This window comes from Neofelis nebulosa, chromosome 14 (assembly GCF_028018385.1).
Source record: "Neofelis nebulosa isolate mNeoNeb1 chromosome 14, mNeoNeb1.pri, whole genome shotgun sequence".
Lineage (NCBI taxonomy): Eukaryota > Metazoa > Chordata > Mammalia > Carnivora > Felidae > Neofelis > Neofelis nebulosa.
In genome coordinates this window covers 66,151,073-66,170,098 of record NC_080795.1, presented here as the reverse complement: position 1 = coordinate 66,170,098, position 19,026 = coordinate 66,151,073, and the positions used below count along the sequence as shown (strand labels likewise).

The 19,026-nt window shown below is 46.8% G+C and overlaps 1 protein-coding gene and 2 long non-coding RNA genes across 7 annotated transcripts in view; 2 read left to right on the top strand and 1 right to left on the bottom strand.

The window, feature by feature from the left end:
- ZHX2 (zinc fingers and homeoboxes 2) overlaps positions 1-1,805 on the bottom strand; it is a 163,446-nt gene extending 161,641 nt beyond the window's left edge. For 4 of the 5 annotated variants that reach the window (XM_058698955.1, XM_058698952.1, XM_058698954.1 and 1 more), the window contains exon 1: positions 1,337-1,805. The gene's annotated coding sequence lies outside the window, so the exon portion shown is untranslated. Of the gene's footprint in view, positions 1-282; positions 516-1,336 lie in introns of those variants that run through there. The other variant, XM_058698953.1, reaches the window with a different exon arrangement.
- Positions 1,806-3,523: 1,718 nt separating this feature from the next.
- Positions 3,524-12,302, top strand: LOC131494520 (uncharacterized). Its single transcript, XR_009253448.1, has 5 exons — positions 3,524-4,732; positions 9,624-9,782; positions 9,990-10,042; positions 10,125-10,190; positions 10,926-12,302. It is a non-coding gene; the product is annotated as an uncharacterized LOC131494520 (long non-coding RNA).
- A 2,349-nt stretch (positions 12,303-14,651) lies between these two features.
- LOC131494505 (uncharacterized) lies at positions 14,652-18,736 on the top strand. The gene is made up of 2 exons (XR_009253447.1): positions 14,652-16,602; positions 18,012-18,736. It is a non-coding gene; the product is annotated as an uncharacterized LOC131494505 (long non-coding RNA).
- Positions 18,737-19,026: the final 290 nt, after the last annotated feature.

The following is a 19,026-nucleotide window of genomic DNA, read 5'->3' as shown; positions in this document are numbered from 1 at the left end:
GGCAATACCTCTTCCAAAGGGGACGGGTCCAGGGAAAGTCACCATTCCCCCACCTTCCCCTTCCCCACCTCCGGACAAACAAAAGGCCATCCCCAAACAGCTGAAGGCAGGCAGAGACCCCACTGGCTTTGAAGCCGATCAATCAGGTGGAAGCCCGAGCAAATCACAACTTGGCTTCCCCAAGTTTTCTCCCCAGGCTAACGAGCCACCCTCCTCCTCCTCCTCCGCCTCCGAGCTCTCCGCACAGCTTCGGGGCCAAGGGGACCGTCCTGTGATGCTCACTGGTTTCCAACTTTCCGCTGCTCACCGTCTCCGCAGCCTCCTGCAGAGCGGCCGGGGGAAAGGGCAAGTTTGCAAAGGCGAGGATACCAAGTCCCGGGGAAGCCACAAAGACGCCGCAACACCAACAAAGATGAACCTCTCGTGGGGCGGACGCCACAGCGCCAGCTGCCGCTCCGGGGGCGAGCGTGGGCTCGGCTGGCAGAGGCGGCCGCGGGCGTGGGCCGGCCGGCGGCGGACAACGAGGGGGGGGATCCACCCCCGGACCCCCCCTCCCCCCCACACGCGGGCGCCCCGCCACCTGAGCCGGGCGTGGGGCCCGCGCCGCGCTCCGGCCCTGCCCCCCGGCAGGTAGCTCGGGCGGCCGCCCGCAGCCACCGGCGGCGACGAGAGCAGAGGCAGCCTCAGCCCACGGCGTCATGCTTCCTGCCACCACAGTACGGCGAATCGTCACCGGGAGAGGGGAGAAGAGGGGAGCGCGGGGGAGGGAGGGCAGCTCGCACACGCAGACCCCCCCCCCACCCCGCCAAACCCGCCGGGCCGGGGCCACGTCCCGCCGGAGTCCCCGCGGGACCTGCCCCGTTTGCACAAAGCGCCGCAGCTGGGCCACGGAGGGGAGGGCGCCGGCCACGAAATAAATAAATAAAAACAGAGTCGGGTCTACGTAACGCCCTGTCGAAAGCGGACGCCATATTTTTTTGTGGCTTATGTCGACATAGGGAAACGTAGACATGTTTTTCCTCCTCCTCCTCCTCCTCGGTCTGGCTCCCATTTATCCAAACTTGTAATCAAAACTCTTAAAAAAAAATCTCCCCCCACCTCCGGATGCTCTTCTTTCCTCCCACCCGCCGAAAGGGCCCGCACCCCCCCCCCCTCTCCGCACCCCCTCTTCCAATCACAAACCCGGCCAAGTCCCATTAACAACACATTTTCGGGAGCCGCGGCAGCGGCGGCGGCGGTGGGAAAGTTGGGCTGGAGTGGCCGGCGCCCGGCGTGCGGGGCTCGGGGCTGGCGGCGCCGGGCGGGGGGTGCCGGGCGCCGAGGCGAAGTTTCTTACCTGCGCCGGGGCTGGGGACGCGGGGACCCGGGCTGGGAGCGCGGAGACGCGGCACGGGCGTTCCAAAATGGAACTCTGCTGGCTCCCCCCACCCACTCCCCACTCCCCACCGGGCGCCGGGCTCGGGCTCCGTGGGAAAGAGGGGCACGGCCAGCCTGCCAGACAGACGGACAGGAAAAGCCCCCGTACGGGGAACAGTGGCCAAAATTTTAAAAAGAAAAAAAAAAAAAAAAAAAAAAAGAAGGAAAAAAAGGGGGAAAAAAAATGTCTCGATCAGTGGGGAATCTACGCCAAAACCCACATGATCTGTAACGTCAGCATGCGTATTTGCATACGATACCACCACCCGAGCTGCCACCCGGGCTCGGGTTCCGCAGAAAGTTACAAAGTGAAATTCAGCCCCCTCCGGAGACGCCGGCGAAATGTCATTTTCAGGCGGGAGCTGGGGGGGAGGTTAGCCCTAAAGGCGCTGGTTACTAGCCGAGGTTGGGGGGGTGGGTGGGCAGTAAATTAACTTAAAAGTCTGAGCCCAGTAACGGACTCGGTGGAATTTCTGCGAGGGGAGGAGGGGGAGGCGCGAGCGAGATCATTGAATATTAAGCACGACCCGGCCCGGCGGCCGCGGCCAAACCCTCCTGGTGCAATACCCATTTTCTTTATGAAAAGTTCAAGGTGTCACTGATGAGCTCAACAAACTGTTGATCCTGACCACGTGGAGTGGCAGACGGAGGGACCGCGGGGCGCGGCTGCTGGCCCTGAGCGGGTGGCACCCCAGATCCCCGCGTCCCTCTCGCAGCACGAGGGGTCGTGCTCGGGTGGGGCCGCCACGCGCCCAGGCCGCTGCCTGCTCTTTCTCCCTTCTCCCGACTCGGGGAAATAATAACTAAAAAAAAAAAAAAAATTTTTTTTTTTTTTTTTTTTTTTTTAAAGCGAGAAACGTTTTTGCTCCTGGAATAGTAGTAAGAGGGCTTGGGGTAGGGAGGGTGAGAAAGAGCCCCCACTTATATAACGACTTGAAATTAGATGACTTTTGCTGGGGAGATTCGGGGATTTGCGCTTGCGCCAGGTCTGAGGTTAGTTAAAGATCCTCAAACTTTTTCCCTTAAGAGCCAATAAACAAACAGACGCCCCGGGAGCTGACTTAAACTCTTGTCGGGCCGCCGTTCGCTGGGATTCTCAGACTCGGAGAAATGCACACCCCTGCGGCGCTCGCAGGGAAGTCCCTCGGAAGCTGGGCGGGTCGCTTTCGGAACTGGGACTCTGGCGTTCCCGGAGGGAAGAGATCCCTAACTGCCGCCCCCTGGCTCCCCTCGGGCGTTTTAGAGTACGGGCGGGCCAAGATCTCGCTGCCCTTCGCTTGCGGCGCGGTACCCGTGAACTTGCGTTCTGGGCGCGGCGTTCCTGCAGCAGTGCTACGCTGAGGAGCCCTAAGGAATTCGGATCCCGGGGACGCTTCGGAATCTCAGCGGGCAACCTGTCTGCGCCGCACATTCCTGCCCGGACGGACCCGGTTCCCCTCCAAGGGCATGTGGACGCGTCAGCCTTTCCCGGCTTGAGCTGGGCGCAGGCGTGCACTAGCAGAACCGGGCCGAGGGATGTTGTCTGGGATCTACTTCTGACAGTCTGAGCGCAGCGAGAAAACAAAGGGAGCCTGGGGCTGGGAGGCTCTGCGGAGTCCCCGCCCGCCCTGAGGATTAGCAGGCGCTGAGCGTCGGGGCTTCCCGGCCAGCCTCTGCTCCGGGGAATTAGAACGAACTCTAGCGGCGGTTTGCGACGCAGCTCTGGGCGCCAGGACCGCAACAGGTGGCCGTGCGCGGCGGAGTGGCCAGAGGCGACGACGGGGACTGGAGTGGGGACGGCTGGCCTAGGGGGCTGACTGCGTGGCCAAGGCACTGGGTGACCTTTTGACATTTTCGTTTTCTAGACTGGGGACAAGAAACTGGCTGAACAACGTTTTTCTACGGTCTCCCTTGGGGCTCCAATTTCTCTAACAGAGCTCCTTGGGTCTCCAGAAGTTTTGACAATAAAAATAGCTCATATGCAAAATTTTCTTACTGGTCTGCACCTGTTTGTTCGGTTATTGCTCATGTAGGGTCTGTCGGTTTTGGTTTTTTGTTGGTGGCTTTTTTTTTTTTTTTTAATGACGCAGACAACAAGGCCCTGGCCTGGGAGGGGTCTCTTGTGTGATGCTCACAGACCCAAGAAACGATGCATCGTATCGCTGATGCAGCTCTTAACGTATTCATTAAGAACTTCATCGCAGACCATGACCCAGATCGTGTTGCATCTTTCTCAGACTCATTTGATAACTTCTAAGATCCTAATGTATTTGCCATAAACATGAGAATCTAAGAATACTGTTTTATATTTCTTCCCCCAAGGGTGTGCCAGAAGAATACAGGGGGGAAAAAAGGACCCCCCCTGCCAAATTTAATAATTTTATATTGCTTACCCTTGACTCTTCCAGGTCATTTCGCTCCCCGTGCCCCAAAGTAAGTGCAGCTCTCAGTTTGTTTCCACGGAAATTATGGAAGCCTTAAGGAAACTGTTCCCATTTTGAGACTGCATCTCCTCTTGATGGTCCATCACTTAGGAGCATTTTCTATAAGTCAAGTTTCCTGTGCCCCTACCTTGTTACCATCTGCTTCTGGCTGGTGAGAGATTAACAGGGTGGGAAGGGGCAGGGTTGAGCCAAGCAGGGTAGTCCTCTGGACTGTCCACCAAGTCCCCCTGTCTACAGGTCACTTATATGTCATGGACACTGTGGAGGTTTCTGATGTGCTGCTGTCTGCAAATTGTTCAAAGTTTAACATGGACTGAACTTTCACTACCTAAACAAACAGCAGGGAATAAACCAAGGGTGACTTTGCATTAAGTGCTATGATTTCAATTTGCTCTACGCGTAGGTGGAGTAGATGGACCCTTATCTGATATGATTCAGGAGCTTTGGAATCCATGATGATAAAGGTAATGTTTATGGAGTGTTTTGTCCGCCATATGCCCGTTGCTACTTAATCTTTCCAACAACTCTATCGGGCAGCAATTCTTACAATGCTTTGTTTCAGTTCTCTTTAAACTCTTACAATTATTGAGGACCCCAAATAGCTTTTGCCCATGTGAGCTGTATACCTATTGACATTTACCGTATTAGAAATTCAATTGAAAAAAACGAAAACAGGGATTTACAGACACACTTTCCGTTAGCCGTCAGAGCAATGACAACCATGACAGGTCACAGAGCCTCGGGAAAACTGTATATGTGTGAGAGGATGAGAGTGAAAAGGGAAAGTAATATTTTTGCCCTATTATGAAAATGATTTTTGACTTCAGGGACCCCTGAAAGAGCCTTGGGGGCCTCCAGGGTCCTTGGATCACCTTTTGAGAACCACTGTTAAGGTAAGTTACATTATCATGCCCATTTTACAGAGGAGGAAGTCGAGGCTCAGAACTGAGTTCATTAGAGGCCTGAGCCAGAGTTCTTGATTGCATGATTCTACCTTTTGGTAACAATCTGAATTCCTCTCCCCCATCCCCCAGCCTAGAACGGCATCTAGTGTTTCCCAAGACTACTTTCATTAACAGCAATCACATATTGAGGCTCTACTAGGGGCCAGCCCTTCCTGTGTGCATTATCTTGTCAAATCCTTAGAACCACCTACCCTGCGTGTATTGTCTCCCTCATCTTACAAATGGCGAAACTGCTGTTCAGAGAGGTTAAGACGCTTCTCCGAAGTCACCCAGCCAATTTGAATTTGGATTCAAATCTTCGTCTAGTGGCTTCAAAACCAAGGAAGGACAAGAGTCCATCCTGGTGTTTTATAGATGCCCAGTGGGGAGAAAACAGCTTCTGTTCTTAATTGGGTGAGAACCAGGCCCGGCTGAGAAGTCTCGCAAATTTAGAAATTGCAGGAGGAGAAGAAACCAAAAACATAGCATTATCCCTGAGGAGCCCCTAATCAAATGACAACAAATCCACACTGGTTTATAAACACAAAGGAAAGGTGGCAGAGCAGAAAGATTTGGAATTAAGATGTGAATTGCAGGATCGCCCCTTCCAGCTGTCTGATCCCTAGGTAAATATGTTTTAAATGAATGAAAAAAGAAAGCACAAAATACAGAGAAGTCAGCAAGAAGAAGAAAGTAATTATCAGCAGTCCAAACAGGTACTGGTTATAATTTTGGTATATATCCTTGCACATGTTACATTTATTTAATTTTTCCATTATAAGATTCAGAAGTGAAAAGTATTAAATATCAATTTACCAACTGTAGCACAGAACAGCCACTACGGACACAACTTATAAAGAAGCGAGATAGAGGGTGACCTTTTGGAATATTCAGATTGCTTTGCCAAATACCTGCAAGTGGAGGAAAAAAGGAAGCAAGCTAGACAGATGCTGTTTCCTCACATGTCTGCAACCCCTCACTCTGTGGTTTGATACAAAATGTCTTGTGCTGTGAGATGGAATCCCATATCCTTGGTAGGATCAAAGCTGGGACTTGACGTTTTCAAGTTTATAGCAGGAGCTTGACTTAGCAGAAATCTGAACCTGCACCGAATGTAGAACAGAGATTTTACAAAGTCTGGAAAACTCAGAGCTTGCTAGTTCTCCGACTTCACAGTCTGGCTCGATCCTTGCAGCATTCCTGTAGGGTAAGCACGGTGGATACTATCATCTACGTCTTACAGAGAAGGTCGCTGAAGCTGATAAGGTTGCAATGATGGTATACAGTGTGTAGTAGTTTTCAAGTCCTCAGACTAAATGCAGAACCACGATTTGACAGCAGGTCTTCTAACTGCAAGGCTAATGCTATTTCTGTGCCCTTTTTCATCATTTGCTATTGTATCAAAGGGGACCAAAGTATGGCCCTATCAGACTCTCTTTTGCAATATCCTGGAAGAGAATTATCACCTGGCAAGGTCTTTGTTATCATATGGTATTTTATATGTGCGTATTCATTTGTTTGTTGTCTCTCCACTATAACGTAAGGTTTCTGTAAGCAGGTACTTTGTTTCATTCACTATCATATTCCTGTGCTTAAAAGCCTGCCTGGGGCATTGTACATAGGTGCACAATAAGTGACTGTGAAATAAATGAATGAATGAAGTGTGCTCTTGTCAGGGCTCATCCAGTAATAGGGAGTCAATTCTGTTCAAGACTGTACACATTTTCTGGGGCACTTGGGTGGCTCAGTCAGTTAAGTGTCTGACTCTTGATCTCAGCCAGGGTCATGATCTCACCGCTCGTGAGTTTGAGCCCTGCATCGGGCTCTGCACTGACGGTGCTGAACCTTCTTGGGATTTTCTCTCTCCCTGTCTCTCTGCTCCTCCCTTGCTCGCTCTCTCTCTCTCTCTCTCTCTCGCAAAATAAATAAATAAACTTTAAAAAAGAGAGAGACTGTATACATTTTCTGTTTACCGAGAATGATCTTTGCTAAGCACTTCATTTCCTGTGGTCCAGGCTTCTATTTCTATGGGGTGCCTGGGCTTTGAGTCTGATGTGGAAGAACATCACTGGTCCCTCCTCCTTTGGATTCTCAGCCTGCAAAGCATTACCTCGGCATCGGTCCTTAGGGATCTGTTTCTTCAACCAGCTCATTTCACAGGCGGGAAAACTGAGGCTCTCAGTTGGTGACAGTGCCACGACCAGAACGTGGGTCTCCTAACTTCTGGCTTATATTAATCCCCATGCAGATTTGCTCATAAGCAACAAAGCCCCAAGCTTGCCCCTGAGAAACAGAACTGTGTCTTCTGTCAGTATGCAACAGAGCTAAAAAAGATGTGCATAGCCAAGTATGGTGGGGGGTGGGGGGGAAGGCTGATGGGGGCTGGGGAGGAGGAAACACCTGTTGCAAAGATGTGGTAGGAGGCAGATGGCAAGACACAGTCACATGGGCCCAAGACTCGGTCTTTGAAGTGGGGATCATAATGCCTGCTGGCTTACCTTCATAACATTTCTGTGAGCTTCCAAGGAGACAACGTGTGTGAATGTTCCTATTTATTCTTTATAATGAGCTTATATGTGCATCCTGATGTATACATTGTCAAGTTAGTTATTTGGCTATAGCGTAGAGGCTCTGGGGTTTGAATTCCAGCCCCGGTGTTCATTTAACTTCTGTAAATGTTAGTATCCTTATCTGTGAATACTAAATGGGGATGATGATTATACCTGACTCCCAGGGAGGTTGAGATAATTCATGTAAAGTATTGAGCTTTAGTGCTTGACCCATGGTGAGTGCTCAGTAAATGTTACCTATTATTATCATTTCTCATGTGAAAATAATACATATTAATCATTGAAAACGTCAAAAATTCACATAAATAAAATATTTGTTGCAAGAATGCATAGCGAAAATAAATACATTAGAGAAATGGATAGATAGCTCTCAATTTTACAACCGCGAAAAAAGCACAATGAACATTTTGCTATATATGTATGCCTACATTAAATTTAAAAAATTGTCTACTTTGTTTCACACACTGTTTTTAGGACCTGGGATACACAGCTTATATTGGATCCAGATGATAAGTAAATAGGTGATACAACAGGTAGTGATAAATTCCATGAACATGAATAAAGCTTGGTAAAAGGACAGAAAGAAATAGCCTTGGGGCGCCTGGGTGGCTCAGTCGGTTGAGCGTCCGACTTCAGCTCAGGTCACCATCTTGCGGTCCGTGAGTTCGAGCCCCGCGTCGGGCTCTGGGCTGATGGCTCAGAGCCTGGAGCCTGTTTCCGATTCTGTGTCTCCCTCTCTCTCTGCCCCTCCCCCGTTCATGCTCTGTCTCTCTCTGTCTCAAAAATAAATAAACATTTAAAAAAATTAAAAAAAAAAAAGAAATAGCCTCTTTGTCGAGCTGATATTTGGATGAGTGATGAAGGGAATCTGGTGGGAGAGAAATACAAACATGTTTTAAGTGTCCCTGTGTATAGTGAACCCTCTATAGTGAAGGTGGCCCTTATATAAGGACTATTTTTTCTTGTTAAGAATTTTTTTAAGTTTATTTATTTGAGAAAGAGAGAGAGTGCACGTGCAGGGGAGGGACAGAGAGAGAGAGAGGGAGAGAGAGAATCCCAAGCAGGCTCTGCACTATCAGTACAGAGCTGACCTGAGGCTTGATCTCACGAACAGTGAGATCATGACCTGAGCTGAAATCAAGAGTCAGACGCTTAACCAACTGAGCCACCCGGCCACCCGTTGTCATTGAGAATTTAAATACCTTTTTTATATGCTACATTTAATGGGATCATAATACTGTTGTTCACTGCAAGGTTGAATGACAAAAACAGCATTGACTAGTCAGGACAGGCTAAAATATACTGCAGTAACTAATAACCCCCTGAGCTCCGTAACTTAAAACCGCTGTATTTCTTGCTTTTGCTACTTGTCTGTGAAGGGTTAGCAAGGAGACTCTGACCATCACAGTCACTCAGGGACTCCAGCTAACAAAGCAGTCAACACATGCATCAGACTTTGCCAATCATTCTAGAAGAGGAAAACGATCTTGTACAGACAATTAAACGTTCAGCCAGGAAGTAATATATCACTTTTACTTATTACTTACTGGTCGGAACTAGTCACAAAGTTACCCACATGGAGACATAGAAGTGTTATGTGCCAGGAGATGGGGGGATCTAGAAATATTTGTACTAAAATCATAGCACTAATGACTACAAACAATAGCGGCAATTCACATTTAGTGATCATTCACTATGTGTTGAATCTTTTCCATGTCTCATCACAACAAACCCATATTTTATCTCCTACAGTTATAGAAACTGAGACTTACAGAGGGTAGTTAAGTCGTCCAAATTTTAAGTGGTGAATTTGGGCTTTAAGCTTAACTCTGTCTGCTTCCAGGGTATAGACACTCAAAACACTGTCCTCAAACCCCATTGAATTTAACTGGTCCAGTACTGTTGAATATTAGGTAATTTCATCCCCCCCCCCCAATGGACAACATTGTGTTGAGTCATCCATGATTACTTCCTTAAGATAAATTCCTAGATAGATGTTTGCTGGGTTCAAATATACACATAATTTTAGACTGACAACCTTTGCAAAAAGTGAAAGCTTTAGGAGGTGTGGTACAGTCTTCTAAGTTGGCTTCCATCAATCCTTTCCCTCCCTGTATGAAAAATATTTCACCATTAAGATGTGGAGTTTATATCCCCTTCCATCGACTCTGGACTAGTCCTGTGATTGCTTGTTATGAATGGAAATGATATTCTGGGACATCTGAGCCCAGGCCTTAAGAGACTGGTAGTTTCTGTTTCCTTCCTCTTAGAATCCTGCCATCATTCTGTGAGAAGCCCAAACTTCATGGAGAGGCCACATGGAAGAAAACCAGGATTCAGGGGACAACAACTCCAGCTGATTGCTGGCTAACACCCAGACTACAGCCACATGAGTCATCTTGGATGCTGTAGACTAATTGGCCTTCCAGGTGACAACACCCCTGGCTGATGTCACACAGAGCAAAAGAACTACCCAGTGTAACCCAGTCAGCCCACAGAATTGTGAGAGATGATAGCAAAATGGTAGACATTCAGCATCACGAAGTTTTGGGGTGGTTAATTACACGGCACTAGATAACCAAAATGGGAAGTATTTTCTACATATCTTCATTTGCACATATCTCTGAATATTCCAGATCCACTTCCAACTGATCTCTGCAGGAAGAAGCATTCTGAGATCATAGAGAAGGTCAGGACAAGGCACTGGGTGCCTGCGCTGGCCAACCTGAGTCAAAACCTTTTCCTAATATGAATTGTTTCTCTCAAAACAGCTGGATTCAGCCTAAAAACTGCCCCTGCCCACAGGTCCCAGATACTAAGCCGATGAATGCCTTCAGGTAATTTTTACCAAACGCAGATACTCAGTAAGTGCTGGAGTCAAGTCCTTTTTGGTGTTGCCCCAAACTGAGGTTTCCTTCTTCAGAGATGCACACCAGGAGATCCAAGTGCCTACTATGTATGAGGCACCTAGAAGAGTCTTTCATTTTGTTTTATCTAATCGTTACCACCTTCTGAGAGGGTGCGTCAACTCCTTAAGGAGGAAACTGAGGCACAAAGAGGTTTATGATTCATTCACGGGTCGTCCAGCTAGTAAGTTAGAAGTGGGACTTGTACCCAAGTTAGACTGACCGCAAATCCTGCCTGCTCCCTCTTACACCTGTGTCCCAAATTAACTCATTCATAAACCACCTTCACAATTTTTGCCCCAGCAGCATACGTACATCTGCAGTATTATTTATATAACATTTTAATTTTATATTGGATCACATTTGAAATGTAAACATACTTATATGATAATGATGATAATAATAATAATAATAATAATAATAAAGCTTTTTATCCCAGTGGAAAAAAATCCAATACTGATTGTAGCAAATGAAAGGAACAGTAAAAGTAATCTATGGGGAGACACAGTGCTATTAATCTAGCTAGATACTGTTATTTGCAGAAGGTAGAACCCGAGGATAAAGGTGTTAGGTGTTAAAGACAGACTACCTGCAAAGCGAGAAGTTCTTTTGGGGCTAATTAAAAGGATGGAAAGAGAATGGAAAAGCAGTAGCTCTCTCTCTCAGTCAGAGCCATTTACTGCTGTGTCCGTGCATCATGTGAAACCATCCCATGCGCCAAACGTGTTACCAGCACTGCACGTCTCATACCCCGCTGACACCTGTCTGCCTCTCCTGGATCCATCAGTTAGTATCGTTCCCTCTGAGAGCATAAGGTTAGTTTGAGGAACTCGAAATGTGGTAGACGCCAACTAACTCATTTTCTTGGCTCCCGTATCTGCCCTCATTATCCCTGCTGTCACGAAAACACGGAGCTTGCTAGGTCTTTTCTTCACTTACAATCTGGCCGTTGCTTCCCATTTCTCTAGGGTGGCACAGGTCATCTTGCCAGTCTAGCTTTCCAGCCCAGTCTTCTTTCTCCCTTCCTCTAACCTTGTCCTCTTAAGACTCAGCATTGCTGGGTTCCTGGTCACTGCCTAAATTTGCTAGTCTTTTCCATCCTTGTACATGGAACACCCTCTACCTGGAATGCCTTCACGCTTCCTATGCTGCAAGACTCAAATCAAACGTCATTTTCTTTGGGAAGCCTTCTACTCCTCCCAGGAGAGTGAAACCTGCCTCTTCTGAAGTCCTACGGAATATTGCATTTTCCTTGAATTAGAATTGCTGCCTTGCAATCCAGTCCCTTCTTTGTATTTACCATGGCCACTTGGCTGTGAGTCCCTCAGGGATGGGTAATTTGCCAGGCATCCCTGTCCTCGTGCCTTACCTAACATGGAGTTTGTGGTAGGTAGAACTCTGAGATGGCCCCAGGATCCCTCGCCCCTGGTTATTCCAACACTAAGCTAGGCACTACTGTGAAAAGGTATTGCAAATGTAACTAAAGCCTCAGATCAGTTGACCTTAAAATCCGGAGATTATGAAGATTATCTGGATAGGCCTGATCTAATCATGTGAGCCCTTTAAAAGCAGACAGATTTTTCTGGCTGGTTGAAGAAGAAGTCAGAGACATCCAAAGCAGGAGAGGGATTTCACACAGGGGAAATTCTCCGTGGCTGCAATGGAGGGTCCCATGTGGCAAGGACCTGGGAGCCACCTCTAGGAGCTGAGCACAGGCCCTGGCTGATAGTTAACAAGACAACGGGGACCTTAGTCCTCCAGCCACAGGAAATGAATTCTGCCAAGAGCCACTGAGCTCAGAAGAGCACCCTGGGACCCAGACCAGGCCTGAAGCTCTGGCTGACACCTCTTTTTTCCCAGTGAGACCCCGAGCAGAAAAGTCAGTGGTTCCATGTCCAGACTCCTGCCCTACATGTTGTGCAGTGATGAATTTGTGCTGTTCTACACTGCTCAGTGTCTGGTAACTCCTCACACGCCAATAGAAGACTGATAAAGGATGGATGCTGAGTAAATGCTGAATGAATAAATGCATGGGAACATGTACTTTTCGCGGTCACAGAGGACAGTGGAGGGGATGCCTCTCCCCACTCCTAGTTCCCCTGAGGAGGGAGGGGTTGTCGGTAAAACCTCCTGCCTTCTGGACGAGTTTGGCCCAGCTTCACACTTCCTCCCCTGAGAGCACGGGTCTCCTTTGTTCTGGTCTTAGCACGGGTGGGGGCACTCCTCACAACACTCCCTTCCTCTTTGTGGGTATGTCAGCCTCATTCTGGGTGCTGGAGACGCAGCCCACACACCCAGCCGACTACGGTAGTCTGCTCCGGCTGTCATACCTAAGCACCACGGATGGGAGTGGAGGGCTTAGAAAACAAACATTCATTTCTCCCAGTTCTGCAGACTAGGAGCCCAAGACCAAGGTGCCAGCAAGGTGGATTTCATTCTGAAGCTGCTTGCTTGCTTTTTTTCTTTCTTTTTCTTTCTTTCTTTCTTTCTTTCTTTCTTTCTTTCTTTCTTTCAGTTTTTTTTTTTTTTTAACGTTTATTCATTTTTAAATTTTTTTTTTTCAACGTTTTTTTATTTATTTTTGGGACAGAGAGAGACAGAGCATGAACAGGGGAGGGGCAGAGAGAGAGGGAGACACAGAATCGGAAACAGGCTCCAGGCTCCGAGCCGTCAGCCCAGAGCCTGACGCGGGGCTCGAACTCACGGACCGTGAGATCGTGACCTGGCTGAAGTCGGACGCTTAACCGACTGCGCCACCCAGGCGCCCCTCTTTCAGTTTTTTTAATGTTCATTTTTGAGAGAGAGAGAGAAAGAGAGAGACAGAGCACGAGCAGGGGAGGGGCAGAGAGAGAGGGAGTCACAGAATCTGAAGCAGACTCCAGGCTCCGAGCTGTCAGCACAGATCCTGACATGGGGCTCGAACTCACGACTTGAGCCAAAGTCGGACGCATAACGGACTGAGCCACCCAGGCATCCCTCTAAGGCATGTTTCTTTGGCTTGTGGATAGTTGCTATCTCATCGTGTGCTCGCATGACTTGTTTGTGCGCACACGTTGGGGTGGGCCTACCCTCATCACAAGAGTCTTTATGAGAGGGCAGCAAAGGGTTGGAGCCAGAGGAGATGTGACAATGGATGAGTAAGGTCGGAGTCTTTTAGCTACGAGCCAGGGAATGCAGGCAGCCTGTGGAAAGAGGAAGAGGCAAGAAAATGGATTCCCCCCTGGAGCCTCCACAAAGGAATGGAGACCTGCGGACCCCTTGCTTTCAGCCTCCTGACCTCCTGATCTCCACATCTGTAACAATACATTTGTGCTGTTCTAAGCTACTAAATTTGTGGTAGTTTCTCACAGCAGCAGTAGGAAACGGATACAGGTGGTTTAGAAGGTGTTGTTGGGTGCAAGTAGGCCTTACAGGTGGAGCCCGGGGGGTGTGGATCTGTGCGGACCAGTAACTCAGGGATGATGGATGACAGATCCCCAGAAGATGGCAGTCTGCACAGGAGATGCTGAAGGTAGGAAGGTGCTCCTCCCCTACCCCGCCCTCAGCCCATGTCGATATCAGACTTTTTGTAAGTTTCCCAAAACTTGGGCCATCTCCCCAGGGAAAGTAGGAAGGGGCAGGAGCTGAATTACCTGAGATTATTTCTACCACATTGGCTGAACGGGAGCTCAAAATACAAATGAAATTGCATTAGAGAAATTAAAGAAACTTGTGCGTTGAGATTTCTGATTGATAACTGACATTTTCCAGCGTAGTGGGCATGTCTATCTAGTGGTCACCTGGACATGCAGACACCTGGACATACAGACACCTGCATTTGTGTGTGGTCTTTTAAGAATTGATTGAAGGTAAGAACGTTAGACTATTATTAGGTGGTTTTTAAAAATTAAAACTTTTTATTTTGAAATAGGTTAAGATTCCCAAGAAGGTGCAAAGATAGTATAGGAAGATCTCATGGAATCTTCCCCCAGCTTCCCCCAACGATCCTAGTACGTTTTTCAAAAGGAAGCAGTTGATGTTGGTACAATGCTAGTATAGGCATTATTTGGATTTCACTAGGTTTTTCTTATGCACTCTTAACATTTTTTTTTGTTCTATGAAATTTGAAGTTTATTTTTTTATGTTGTAGTTATTTCTTTAAGATTTTGTATCTTGAGATAATTATAGATTCGCAAGCAGAGGGTCCCCCATTTGCCCTTTTACATCTATACCCACTTCTCTTCCTTGGCAACCATCAGTCTGCTCACCATTGCTATAATTTTGTCATTTCAGGAATCTTATCTCAGTGGAAGCATACTGTATGTGACCTTTTAGGACTGGGGTTTTTTCTGCTCAGAATAATTCTCTGGAGATTCAAACGGGTTGTTGCATGTACTAATAATTTGGTTTTATTCTTTTCTTATCTTTTTTCTTTTTTAAAATTTACATCCAAATTAGTTAGCATATAGTGCAACAATGATTTCAGGAGTAGATTCCTTAGTGCCCTTACCCACTTAGCCCATCCCCCCTCCCACAACCCCTCCAGTAACCCTCAGTTTGCTCTTCATATTTATGAGTCTCTTCTCTTTTGTCCCCCTCCCTGTTTTTATATTATTTTTGTTTCCCTTCCCTTATGTTCACCTGTTTTGTCTCTTAAAGTCCTTATATGAGTGAAGTCATATGATTTTTGTCTTTCTCTGACTAATTTCACTTACTATAATACCCTCCAGTTCCATCCACAGAGTTGCAAATGGCAAGATTTCATTCTTTTTGATTGCCGAGTAATACTCCAGAGTATATATATATACCACATTTTCTTTATCCATTCATCCATCGATGGACATTTGGGCTCTTTCCATACTTTGGCTATTGTGGATAGTGGTGCCATAGACATGGGGGTGCATGTGTCCCTTCGAAACAGCACACCTGTATCCCGTGGATGAATGCCTAGTAGTGCAATTGCTGGGTCGTAGGGTAGTTCTATTTTTAGTTTTTTGAGGGGCCTCCATACTGTTTTCCAGAGTGGCTGCACCAGCTTGCATTCCCAGGTTTTATTCTTGAGTAGTATTCTTTGATATGAGTGCATTTCAGTTTATTTAACCATTTACATGTTGAAGGACATCTGGGTCTTTTCTAGTTTCTGGTTATTATGAATAAAGATGCTATAAACATTTGTATACAGGTTTTGGTATAAACCTAAGACTTCATTCATCTGGGATAAATGCCCAGGAGTGAGATTGGTGGGTCATATGATCAGTGCACTTTTAGTTTAGCTTTTTAAAGAATATTTTATTTATTTATTTTAATGTTTATTTATTTTTGAGAGGTGGGGGAGGGGCAGAGAGAGAGGGAGACACAGAATCCAAAGCAGGCTCCAGGCTCCGAGCTGTCAGCACGCTTGAGGCAGGGCTTGAACTCAAAGAACCACGAGATCATGACCTGAACTGAAGTCGGATGCTTAACCCACTGAGCCACCCAGGCGCCCCAGTGCACTTTTGGTTTTGTAAGAAACTGCCAAACTGGTGTCTCGAGTGGCTATATCATGTTATAATTCGACCAGCAATGTATGAGTGACCCAGCGTTTCTGCATATTCACCCACATTTGGTGTTGCAAACATTTTTTATTTTAGCATTTCTGATAGGCGTATAGTGGTATCTCATTGTGGCTTTAATTTGCATTTCCCTAATGGCTAATGATATTGAACATCTTTTGATGCACTTACTTGCCATCTGTGAATGTCAAATTCATTTCACTTCGGTGAAATGTCTCATTGTGTCTCTTGCCCGTTTCCTAATTGGATTGTATGTTTTTACACTGTTGAGTTTTGAGAAGTCTTTATATACCCTCAATAGCACTCCTTTGTTGGGTATATGGTTTGCAAATATTTTCTCCCACTCTCTAGCTTGTTTTTTTATACTTTGACATGGTCTTTCACGGAGCAAAAATTTAAATTTTGATGAAGTTCTATGTTTAAATTTTTTTTTTTTTTTTTTTAGTTTTCTAGTATTTGGAAATTTTTCTGTTATCTCACTGTAATTGATTTCTAGTTTTTGTGGTTGGAATCTTCTGCTTCCCCTTCCCTGTGACAGGGTGATGCTGTTTTTAATTGAGATATAGTTGACACACAATGTTACATTCATTTCAAGGTACAGCACAGTGATTGGATGACTCTATACCTTTTGGTATGCTCACCACATTGACACAGTTACTTTTTAATGAAAGAGTAGGGTTCGTCTCCTTTGGAGCCCTTGTGAAGAGAACTTCCCCACACCCCTCATGATAATTGCAGAGCTCCAGGGATTCAGCACAACTGGGGATAAAGCAGCCCGCCCTTCTCTGGCCTGCTCCTGGGCTGTGACTTTGGTAAGTGCCAGGATGGGTGACTGCCCCCACAGCAGGCCAGACTTCCCGCCAACAGCTGGATGACTCCCGGGAGGGCTGGGCAGGCACGTCCCATCTGGAGGTCCAAGCATAAGACTCTAAATTCACTGCTGCATCTTCAAACACTTGGAATTGTGTCTGGATCTGGCATATAGACTTTCAATAAATGTTTGTTGAATGAATAAACTCCATAGTTGTATTAATTGAACTCTAAATTTTATGAGGCAGGGACCGTTTCTGTCGTATTGGATCTCCAAGACTTGCTACAGTACCGGGCACATAGTATGTGATCAGTAAATATCTAATGAACTGAGCTCCTTCTGGGATACTTCTGAATTCCTTGCTGTGGCCTTGGAGTTAGGAGCAGGGTTCAGAGTCAGGCAGTCCTGCGTGTAAATACTGACGCAGACGTTTTCTCTCTGATGTTCATGTGGTAAGGACAACTTTGACTGCTCTGTTTCCTTTGTGCACAATAGGGCTAACAATATCCACCAGTTTACTTCAACCAACAGGTTGTTGAGAGGGTTAGATTGAAGGCACATTGCACTTAATAAATGGCAGTTAGAATTATTATTCTTGTTGGTGGTATGTCTAATTTCTGTTTCTTATGCAGATAATCATACCCATACCACTCAGTTGGGTTTTAAGTGGTGATAGGTCAGGAAGAGCTGGACAGGGCCTGAGCTATGTATCCAGGCAGTGGTCCTTTGTCTAGAGCCCATAGGATGGTGACGTGGGTGCTTTGAGAGTTACCTGCAGGTTGTAAAAAAGCCCATTGGAAATCCTAATCCATCCCTGATAAGACTGAATTGTGTGTGTGTGTGTGTGTGTGTGTGTGCGCACGCGCGCACCTGCTCACTCACTCATGTGCATATTGGGGAGGGGGGGAGGGTTGGCATTACATGCTGATAAGCAAGGATCAATGGCCACATATGACTTCAAGAAAACACTGAGGTGGTCATTACATAATAACTGCTATCTGGTAGACAAAATATTTTAATCCCTGGGAGTTGTGAGGGGAAATAACAAAAGGGGCCTAAATGTTACTCCTAAATGACCCATAGTCTTCTCCTCTCCCTGACAGCTGGAAAAGAGAGGTAATGAGGCACAGTGGTTAAGTATGGGAGCTCTTGACCCAGATGTCTGGGAATGGAATCCTGACCCCTCCACTTACTAGTTTTGCTGCCTTGGGCAAGTTCCCCTTGTGTCTCTTTGTCCTCATCTGTGAAATGGAGATAATGGTGGTAGTGACAATGTAATTAATGGTACTCATGAGGATTAAATGAAACGAGTCACGTGAAGAGCTTGCAGCCACACTGGGGCATGGTGGGTGCCTAATACGCGGTACCTACCATTACTGGATAATCCCAGTTGTTTTACCTTTTTCACAGGTGTTATCCAGCCAGCGTTCTGGCTTCTCTCTCAACACCACTGTGTTCTCCTGCCCCAAGCTGGTTGTGGGCACAGACGTGAACCCAGCACTTGCCTGGGGTCTGCCATGACAGTGTAAAAGGAGGATGACTTCAGCCCCAGGAATACTTCCTGATGACCACTGGCTTCTATTTATACAGCTCAATGCTGGGCTTGCCCAGAGGATGCCCACATTACATATCTGTGATGCCATCAGCTTGTCGGTCAGCCGGAACCTGGAGTCATCCTCTGCTGTTCTCAAGTGCCCTCTAATTACAACATGTCGGAGCTGATAACCAAACCTCAAAAGCTTCTCAAATCTTACAGATAGATGTAGTCACAACCGTGTCTAATGTAGCAAATACGGTAAAGCCCAATACTTTTGAGCCCTTGCTAGTTTCCAAAAATTGTCTACAGACCCTCTGTCTCTCCCTTTTCTCTGTTATCTCTTGCTCAGACTCTACAAGGGCCTCCTAACCAGTCTTGCTCTTTGTATCTTTGGGCATCTCTTATCTATTCTCTAGAGCAGGGGTTGGCAAATTTTTTCCATAGGGGGCCAGATAGCAAATACCTTAGGCTTTGCAGGCCACGAGTCTCTGTTTCAACTCCTGAATTATCCTATTACAGCATAGTAACAGCCTTAGATGATACATAAATGAATGTGAGTGGCTTTGTCTCAATAAAACTTTATTTATGGCTGCTGAAATGTAAATGTCATAAGATTTTCACGCATCAGGAAATATTCCTCTTCTTCTTCTTCTTCTTCTTCTTCTTCTTTTTAAGCCAATGTTAAAATGTGAAAAGCATTTTTCGCTTCTGGACAGCACGAAAATAGGAGGCGGGCTGGATTTGGTCCAGGGGCCACTGTTTGCCCAGCGTCCCTCTAGAAGGATTTTTCAGAAATGCTCTACAACTGCTGTTATGGCTGCTGCTGCTGCGAAGCCATCTGCTGAGTGTGTACAAGGCACCAGGCGCCGAGCTAAGAGCTCCCCTGGG